Source organism: Pteropus vampyrus, unplaced genomic scaffold, assembly GCF_000151845.1.
Source record: "Pteropus vampyrus isolate Shadow unplaced genomic scaffold, Pvam_2.0 Scaffold4, whole genome shotgun sequence".
NCBI classification, from domain to species: Eukaryota; Metazoa; Chordata; class Mammalia; order Chiroptera; family Pteropodidae; genus Pteropus; species Pteropus vampyrus.
The window spans coordinates 2419717-2430121 of NW_011888785.1; the positions used below are offsets into that span (position 1 = coordinate 2419717).

Consider the following 10405-nt stretch of genomic DNA (forward strand, 5'->3'; position numbering starts at 1 on the left):
ATATATAAAAATGAACCTAATTTTCACCCAGCAATATATACTCTACCATGAATTTTCCACATTTCCCTTTTTCAAAGAGATAACTTCAGTTATTTGCTGGTACAAAGTTGTTCATAAAACTTATTCTACTGGACCACTTAAAAAAGTCAAGTCAATTTAGGACCAAAAATGCAACTCTCCTGAGGAAAAAGATGTCATGTGATAATAGGGAACTTGTAACACAACTTAATTTGTATATGTGTGAACATTCTTGTTTGTAATCAGAGTCAGAAAATTTATTATAAGACATATTTCTTAAGGACTAAGCTTTTAATGTAATTCATTTGGAGGGCTATTAGACCTAGCAAAGAAAAAAATACAAATCTGTATGCTAAAATGTGAGAAATGGTGAGATTAATTAATCAACCACAGTAATGGTGTCAGGATCAAATATCAAGGAATGAAAATAGCCAAGCTTCCAAATGCTGGTTTTTAAATGGTCATAATCTGTATTGCAGTTACCTTACTTCTAAAATAAACAAGGCAGAAAAACCATGAGGAAGATTAAAACAATTATTCGATCAAGCCACTGGAGAAAGTTTTGATGATTGGAGAATAATTACAGATATTTAAAATTATAAAAGTTAAATTTGATAATGTGTTTAAAATTTTAGCACAGCTTCTACCAGATAACATCTACGAGTGGTGTAAGCACAAAAGCTCGCAGACAGAAGAGATATGCAGATCTGCATGTTTATGGCTAGCATCCATTCTGGTTAATACATGCTTAGCCAAACTGGTTGTTAAACATTTTGACTAAGACCCTTGCCCACAGGAATCAAAGTAGTTGAATGAAACAGGTTTAGGTAAAGACAACTGAGATTTTGGAGGGAAAACGATGGTGAACTGGATTGTGTGACTCATCTAAAGTGGTTCGCCACTGCTGAGGTCCAACCGATTACTGGTGAAGAAAAAAAAGATAATACAGATCCAATGTAGGCAGAAGTCACCTAATTTTCAATGTAAAATAATTTAAAAGATTTAAACACTATGAGAACCCTCTACCCTACCCCACCCCCCAAAACCCAAAACTTCTATAATAAACATTGACATGTAGGCTGCCAATTTTCAACATTTGCTCTAAAATCTAAATGTCTATTCCCATCTTTCTCACTGTGTAACCCTGAATATGTCATTTAAATTCTCCAGGTCTGTTTCCTCATATGTAAAATAGAGATAATTATAGTAAATGGTAACAATATAGAGTTGTTAAAAGGATTAAACAAATTAAAGAAGTACAAATTAGTAGTTGATAGAGGGTCATGGGGATGGGGAGCACAGCATAGGGAATGCAGTTAATATTAATGTAATGGCTACATGGAGAGCCAGAGGAGAGAAAGAGTAATCGGGGGGATTGTTCCATAAACGATATAAATGTCTGCCCAATGTACTGTGTACTTGAAACTAATAATGAAATGAAATTGAAAAAAAAAAGGATTAAATAAAATAATTCACTAAAAGACATTAGCACATCCCTCAGTAAATGCTTTTTTTTTTTAATTATATAAAAATGGAAATTTCCTATATCTTAAAATAATTCAACATTGTGTGGCAAACAAAATACAAATATTAAGAGCAAGTATGAAAATAAAATTGTATATGATTTCTATTAAATATTAGAAAAAACACTAAAACATCTAGAAAAATGGAAAAAGAAAACAAAGGGATATAGCTAAACAACACAAAAAATTCACCTTCAGTAGTAAAAACATAAAAATTTTAAATCAAAATAAGGCATCATTTTCTAATTATTAAATATCATATATATGATTCATCTATATGCACATGTGCATATATAATGCCGCATTGTATAGGATAAGCATATAATCAAACAGACAATTATATGTTGCAGGTGGCACTACCAATTGGTTTAAAACTTTTGAAAAACAATTTGGTGACATGTATCAGAAAGCATTAAAAATTTCTGTCATTTGGTTCAGGTTTGCCAACTCTAGGAATACACCTTAAGGAGATAATACAGAAGAAGAAACAGTTCAATGCCATATTGTTCACTGAAGCATTATTTTTTAATCGAAATAATCAACTACAAGGAAATGTCTAAGGAAAATATGTCACGTCCATTTGGTGGAAGAACATGCAATCATTAAAAAAAGTTTACAGGAACATGAAAAATGTTATTACATGAAAAAAGTAATAAAAGTGACATATATCCTATAACTCTTTTAAATGAGCTAAACATAATTTAGTCAATATATATTCATTCAGAATGTTAAATTCTCAGGTGTAATTCTAGATATTGGGTTCAGCAGTAAAACAAAAGGCAAAAATTCCAGCTCTCACAGAGCATATCATTTACTGGGGCTCTAACTACATTAGTCTCTGAATTCTAACAGCAAAGACTGGTGAAATACGGAGCAGAAGATGGTTGTATGAATAATTTTCCCCCTCTACTTTTCTATATTTTTTCCAAAGTGCAGCTAATGCTCTGACTACTACTGTAAGTAACTTAGATTTCCAGATTCCAGGTTGAGACCTACAAAGTTAAGTCCATGTGGACTTAAGAGATATTTTCAGAGTCAAGAAAGCCCAACAGAAATCCTGTCGATAGAAGTCAAGGCTGCAAATACTCAAGGAAATATTAATGTCCTTGCATATCATGTGAAGTGTGTGTGGGTGTGTGTGTACAGTCCTGTGTGTGTGCCCATGAGTGGGGTGGGGATGAGGGCCTGCATCAGTCTTGGGTTGCTGATACCAGTTATGTTTCAATTTATTGATCAGAAGCTTATATTGATGGTAATGGCACTTTAATGAAAATGGTAAAACAATTTATTGATAAACCATAGTTTAGTGGACAACATCTTCTAAAACATTCGTAAAAGGAAGATATTAATTGAGCCAAGTTTGAAACTAAATGGAGGATGATGGCCTGTATGATCGCTGGTTGCAGCATCCAATTTAGAACTTTCAATCGAGATGTTGAAGTAACATGAGATTTTGAATATTAATTTATAGTTGGCATAATTCCAACCAAAAGCAATGGCTGTTAATGATATATTTCATTTTTACATTAAAAAGGCCAAAATGAAACCTCCAGTTTTTATATGAAAATCCCAATAAACAAAAATCAGAAATTTAGCCCTGTAAAGACAAATGTAAAATTTCAAGAGACTCTGGAGTCTCTTCTTGCTGGTATTCTTATTATCTCTAAACTGTAAACAACCACCCCCTAAAAAAATTACCCCCCAAAAAAGATAAGGAAAAAATGTTCCAGAACTCTCCAAAATAGCTATTGTAAACCTCAAAGGGTAATTTGACTTCTTAACCCGCTATCCCAACAGAAATGATTTGTCTAACTGCTTGCCTTTGTTCAGAGACTAATCACTAAATTGTGAAAAATCACCCTCAACTTACAAAAACTGCTCTTGATTATAAATAATTGCCCAAGACTGAGAGAAAGCGGCAGGCAAGATCCCAGTCTTTCATCCAATTTATTCAGCAGCAATCCACATTCCATTTGTCTAGACTAAATATAGCACCGTTTATACAAGAAATCAATAGTGCTTGCAGAGAGGAGAGCAAAGGCATGAATATTTCATCAAACTCAGAGAGAAATGGCAATCAGCAAACTGATGGTTCTGTGTAGGTCATCTTTGGCCTGCCGGATTGGTGTCTGTTACTCGGACAATAGCTCATTTCTAGCTAATCGTAATCATATCATAGTCATTCTTTCTATTTTTAACATTAATTGCATTGTGGGTGACAAAGACTCATCGTATACCAAAAGGAATGATGGTTTTTTCTTATATCTTCTGTGACAGGCTAATAAGCCTCCCCAGGAATAATAACAGTAACAGCGCCCAATTTCAACAAGTTACAGTCCCTTTCATATCACAGAATGTGAAAGAAAAGGCATTGTCCACAGCTGCTGTATTATCATAATTAGAAATAATCAATTGAAAGGAAAAATTAACAAACAGTTTTAGCAGTGGAGAAATGGAATCATCCTTGTTCACAATATTTCATGTCTAGGAACAACTGAACTCCTTACAAATTACTTGGAACAGGTGGCCAGTGATACATAGTTAGAAGAAAGTTGATGACAACATATATTAGTGTTAACATTGGTTATAAGTCATATTTTCTTAACAGATCTCAAGACCTCATAACTTTATCTGCACTTGATTTTAGCCAAAAGGCTGCAAAGTGATCTCAACTTTATTTGGACTTACCCAGTTTGTCTTAGATTTCAAATACATGCCAACATACGTTATGTGTATATTATTATCCTAATATCAAATGTCCATTCAGAATATTTCCACATTATATCTTAAGTAGTCTTAATTACCACCCTACGAAGTCACGTTCATTCTTTCTTTAGTGTCTTTCCAAATTATTCTTTGATTGTTATTCCTCCTTCTGTTTTATCAACTCACACACTTTTTTAGAAATAGTTTCTAGTTTTTAATGAATATAGAAATGAAAAATTCTCTTATCAAAATAAAAATCTCAGGTTATACAGATGTTAATGACAATTACATTTATATAAGCAACATACACACCAGTTCAGTTGTAACTAAATTTCTGTGACAAAAAAAGTTGCAAAATAAATAAATAAAAGTAAGAAAGAAAGAAAATAGAAGAAAAAAGAAAAGGAAAGAAACATTGGGAGGTAAAAATTTGTGACAAATGTTTTTCTTTTAAATACCAAGACTGTTAAAGAGTTAATTCAGAATACTAAGGATAATCTAGTAGCCTTGGAATGTTCCTTAATTCTTCACTTTAGATGCTGTTCTTTCTAGCATAGGTAAGTAGGAAGAATTTATCTGTGTTCAAAAGCAGCAATCTTTGGTTGTTACTTTATCAGCTGGATTACAAACAAAAAGCCATCCATTTTAAGAATGTTTTAAGTGAACAAACTTGCAAACCCCATAGATCAATGGTCCCCCAATTGTTCTGGCACGAGGGACCGCTGCTTCTATGAGACTCTAATGCCTGAGTATCTGAGGTGGAGCTGAGGCGGTGATGCTAGTGCTGGGGAGCAGCTGCAAATATAGATGAAGCTTGGCTCACCAGCCTGCTGCTCACCTCCTGCTGTGCAACCTGGTTCCTAACGGGCCACGGATCGGTAAGGGTCCATGGCCTAGGGGTTGGGCACCCCTGCCATAGATGGAAAATATCTAAGAATGCACAATTTTGACCATTTATGACTATCACAACTATGGCTGAATACTGTTCATGCTGCTCCTTTGAAATGAAATCTCAAAGCAGTATAGTGAAAAATACATGTTTACACACACACACACACACACACACACACACACACACACACACACACCTGCCATAGGCACAATCTCACCACCAATTTGTGTCAATTTAGTTAAAAATTGAAACTTGAAAAAAATGCATAAAAACTGGAACCATGTTTCACTGAGTTAATATCCATAGTTACAGCAGCTACAACTTGGGACATAGCATCACCAGTGCCTCCCAGAGCTGGTTGATATGAAAATTAAGTTCTTTATAGCAAAGTAATGGTTGTCCACAACCACCGGCAAGAGGACATATGAACTACAATTTTTAGATCTGTGGAGAAACAAATGTTGCTCTGATCATCTGTTCAGCTTCTTCTGTTCTTTCTTTCATGCACAGAAATCTGTGAGCGTTTGGGCCTGTTGACTCTGCCCACTGGAAACGTCTGCCTGCTGTGCTGTTTTCTGCTTTCACATTGTCCAATTGACTAGTCACATCGATAGTTTAGAGTTCAGAAAAGAATGTGGAACAGCTGCCTCAGATACATGTCATCAGGGCTTCCTCCAAGTGCAGCCTACAATAATAATTTAGGCTACATGGCAAATTCTATAGAACTTCATATAACACTTTGGCAGGAATAGACATCTTTCGCTCATCTTTTCACATTTTTTTCTTTTCTGCAGCCTTTGCCAGATCAGGCTGGTTCTATTAAAGTACACCCACAAGTGTTCTAAGGATACCATGGTATCTCTGAAACTCTGCTCAATATCAAGGGGTAGACTGATGCTAGCTCGTCAGGGAGTGCCAGAGATATTATCATCTTTTTTCTGGTCTGTGTGGCCTTGTCCTGTTGTTTCTGTACCTTTAGGCTACACCAAAATCAATAAGGAATAATAAAGTGACACTACCAATTAGGAAGTTATCTGTACTGTCTCTATTAAACGACTTGTATGTACATATGCAATTCCACTGATCATCTGGTTAGTTAACATAAATGCAGTTTTCATTGTGAGCCAGAAATGGAAGAGGTCTTGGGGGTTGGGTGGAAGAAGATCTATCATAGTTTGTCCTAATCATACTACTACTACTTTAAGTGTGGCATGTCACTCCAACCTTGAAGAATCTTAAAGCTGGCTCTGGTACAGCCCTGGGGGGCTCCTGGCTTTCCCGATCCTCACTTCACTCTCCCTTCCTCATCATTGGTTATGTTGATTGCTGGAGAGAATTTTTCAGGTAGAATCCATAGGCTTTGGGGAATAAATAGAACTTAAGTCTTTTTTTTTTCCTTCAACTCCATGAAGTTGATGTAAATCCATCGAGACCATGTTGATATTTCCTCTTCTGAAATCTTGCACCTCCTTTTAATGTTGCCTGTTTTATCTTGTTCCTCTAGCCCTTTGCCTTAGAACTACACTGCAGTGTAAGTTTTCAAGTATTACACCATCTCAAAAAAGTATCAGAGAGGGTTTAGCACTGTAAGCATCTAAAATAACATCGAAGTCCTCGTTTCTACAGTATTATCAGGCTGACATATTTTTCATTCACTCTTTATTTCGCAAATATTTGTACAGCTCTATTAAATATCAAAACAGTTTTTAGTCAGCAAGAGAAGTAAGGAACTACTTTCAAGGAACTCCTACTCTGATGCGAAAGATCAACCCATAAACCTACGTAGAAAATGTGACGCATTAAAGCAATGATGTCAGAGCTGCAGAATTCCACCTGGGCTCTCTTCTAGTTTCTCTCCAGGACTCTCCATAGTGTTCTCTTCTATTCTCAAGACTTAATTTGCTTCCTATATGGTGACAATTATATCTCTTGCCTAAACATCTATTCCAAATGTATATAACTACTATTGGCCCTCTCCACTTAGCTGTCTTATATTGCTCTTTCTCCAGTATCTCTGGTGTCACTTATTGCAGCCAGAGGAGAACATGGAATATTTGACTCTTCTCTTTCCTGTTTATTATCCATATCTACTCAACAGAAATTATCTTTTCTACTCTGACTATTATTCAAATATTTTTTTGAAAATTACTCATATTCAAAAATTCTTTTAGATTGATCAAGATCCCTCCACTAGCACTCCTTGTTTTACTAAAGCAGTCCTCTGTCACTCTACTGGCTAAAACCCATCAGTGGAACCCCAATCTTTAACATGGCTGGCCTGTCCCTCTCTGCTGTGCTTTCCGCCCGTGTTTCTGGCCGCAATACCAGATACACTGACTTCACGTGAGTCACACTGATCTTTTAGTTCCTTAAATACACCATGCTCTTCTATATCTCTGAGATTCTTTATATATGTTCTCTTCTTAAAATCCCGCCCCATTTTTCTAGACTGCTTCTTACTTATTCTTCATATCTTAGGTAAAAATGACTTAATGTAGGATGCCTTTCTGAGTCTTACTGCATTTTCCTCTTATATTTTGCAATTCTTTTCATAACATTTATCCAGTTATCTCCCTTCACCATTATTCTAAGTTCCACAACGGGAGGGACTATACTTTCAGTTCCTAGTATAGCATAAAAACATAGTAATGCCTTAATGCATACCTTGAATGAATGAAGGAATGAATACATGACATTCATAAGAACCATACAGAAATAAAATTAGAAACACATGTGCACATATGCATACACACGTACTCAATTAAAATTCTAAAGCAATTATGTATTACATCTTTTTGACTGTCTGAATTTCAGATAACTATTACTTGACTGCTGAAGTTACTGGTAAGTGAATGAATTTCTGGCAATAGTGAATATATATGTGAAAAAAAAATCTCAAAAAAATTTCCACGTACAGTGCCATTTTACATTTCCAAGATCCCAATATACCTCTTAAAATGCAATGTGCTGAGAAGTGACAAGCATCAAAATGGGGTAAGGGAGCACTGGGTAAAATGAAACTTACTCATCCATGCTGTTTGCCTCAGTAGGATCACCAAGAATAGGCCACAAGCCTGAATTATCTAAACAGTGAGGCCTAATTTATGAATGATTACCTCATGTTAGATTATTAGAAAATTAGACTAGAACTGGTAAATGTAAACTAAGAAGGTTTTTAATCTTCGATTTCAAAATGAAGAATTAAATTGCTAAATGTAAATACAAAAGAATAAATCCTTTTGAAGTCATTTAATCAAAATTATTTAACATTTAATCTAAAATAACCAATAATTGATTTTTTAAAAAATGCTAGAGCACTTTCTATTGAAGCCTTCATTGAAATGTGCAGGATCAATTCAGTCTTGCAAGGTACTTTTTTTTTGAAAAAAATAAATTCATAAATTTAAATGGGCCTAACATCAAAAATGGAAAATGGGAAAACAGGTAATACAACTTCAGTTTGATGACAATGGTCTCCAAATTTCATGTTAGTAATATAAATATTCTTAGCTGATTTTACACTATTAATACTTATGATTACATCATCATGAAAGAAAAAGAGTTAATAAATTCTCAAACATGAAAAGTAGAATTTTTATAACAAGAATTATTTAAGTTGATTAGTACAGAAATACAATTCTCCCTCAAAGTGATTCTGTTCAAGTTATACATCTTTAGTTTCTTTAAAGTGCACTAATACATGGCATAAATGAAAAGAAAATAAATGCAAGAAGCAATCTGGGCTTTGATTTACTATTCTCTTACTTCCCAGGGGTCTGAACAGGAAACAAAAATAACCACAAATGAGTAAAATATCAGTAGGCCTTGAAATATCAACATTTAAGTTAAAGAAAGCTAACTTTTTAATCAAAGCCTTACTATTTTGATTTACTTAATTCAAATTCCCTCTCTGCAAATATGCTTTTGAATTAAGCAGTCATAACAAACCATAACACAAACATGAACTGCCAACTCATTTGTAATACCCACTTAGTTCTAAAGCACTGCAGTGTTTGCTAGTTCTTTACTATTTGAGAACGAAGTAAAAGCTTCATTGAGCTTCTTGCAGTATGGAAACAAAATCAAACCAATTAATGTGACTTCAAGGTAATAGGAGCTAAGAACCTAATCCACATTATTTTGTAATTTGAGATAAAAATTTAATCTTATATAATGATACCTGTAAATGAAACCTTCAGTAGATGTAAAACTTTAGTGTTTTAAAATAGGAAATATAGGTATTAATCTAAAAAATATTATTTATTTAGCTACATATAACACTCATGATCTGAGATCTAGAGCAAAATGACTTCTATAAGAACTGCACTAAATATGAGACAAACTGTCTCCTTTCCCATATATTTTTCTACAACTTATATTTCTTCCTGGTTATAGAAAAATACTAAATTATTACCATTCACAAATGACTAACAAAACTTTATTATCATTATGAAAACCTAATATTTGAGGCAGAGGATTCTCTTCTAACTCCAGAATCTTGTCCATAATCTGACAGGTAACATAAATTTAATAAATAAGTTTAAATTTAATGAATATTGATTAAATAAATGATTCTCAGCAGATGTCACTCTCTAATAAGGTTCTTTTTGACAAATTACACTTGTTTATTTAGAAATTTTTTTGTGTGCGTGCAAAGAATATGTTACCAGTCTTCTATCAGGGAATCTTGTTTGCAGAAGTATGTAACTGTGTTCTGTTTTGTTGGCAGGGGGCGGAGGGGTGTGGAGAGGGGAGCTTTAACTGGTTCTTGTGTGCTGCCAGCAAGAAACAATTATCTTTAACCAGTAAAAAATATTTCAATATTTTCTGAAAGTTTCAATGGTTAACATAGTCAAGACGATGGCATGCATGAAAAGGTTAGTTGGAAGAGAAAAGGGGCAGAAATGCCATGCACTATGCTTCTTTCCTTTTCCTCTTTGATTCAAAGCATGTCTTTTCATTCTCCACTCTCTAATCTTTAGTCCTGCGGAATGGGAATAAGACTTTAAACAACGCACATTTTTTCCCCCTAAGTTCAGATGAATCTTTATTACAAAACGAAAGTCTTAAAGTTCTTCTAATAGAAGACTGCATTGGCTTTTAAAAAGAAAAAAAAAAAAAAAAATTCTTGAAACAGCTAGACATTTTCTTCAAATAAAACCTTATATAAATGTCTAATCACTATGTTGTACACTTGAAACTAAATATTGTATGTCAGCTGGAATTGAAAAATAAAAAAAAAATTACTAGAAAAAATAAAATAAAA

General features: G+C 34.0%; 1 protein-coding gene and 1 pseudogene across 1 annotated transcript in view; both read right to left on the minus strand.

The window, feature by feature from the left end:
• HDAC9 (histone deacetylase 9) overlaps positions 1–10405 on the minus strand; it is a 351710-nt gene that overhangs the window by 74639 nt on the left and 266666 nt on the right. The window lies entirely within an intron of this gene.
• LOC111742265 lies at positions 5640–6311 on the minus strand (annotated as a pseudogene).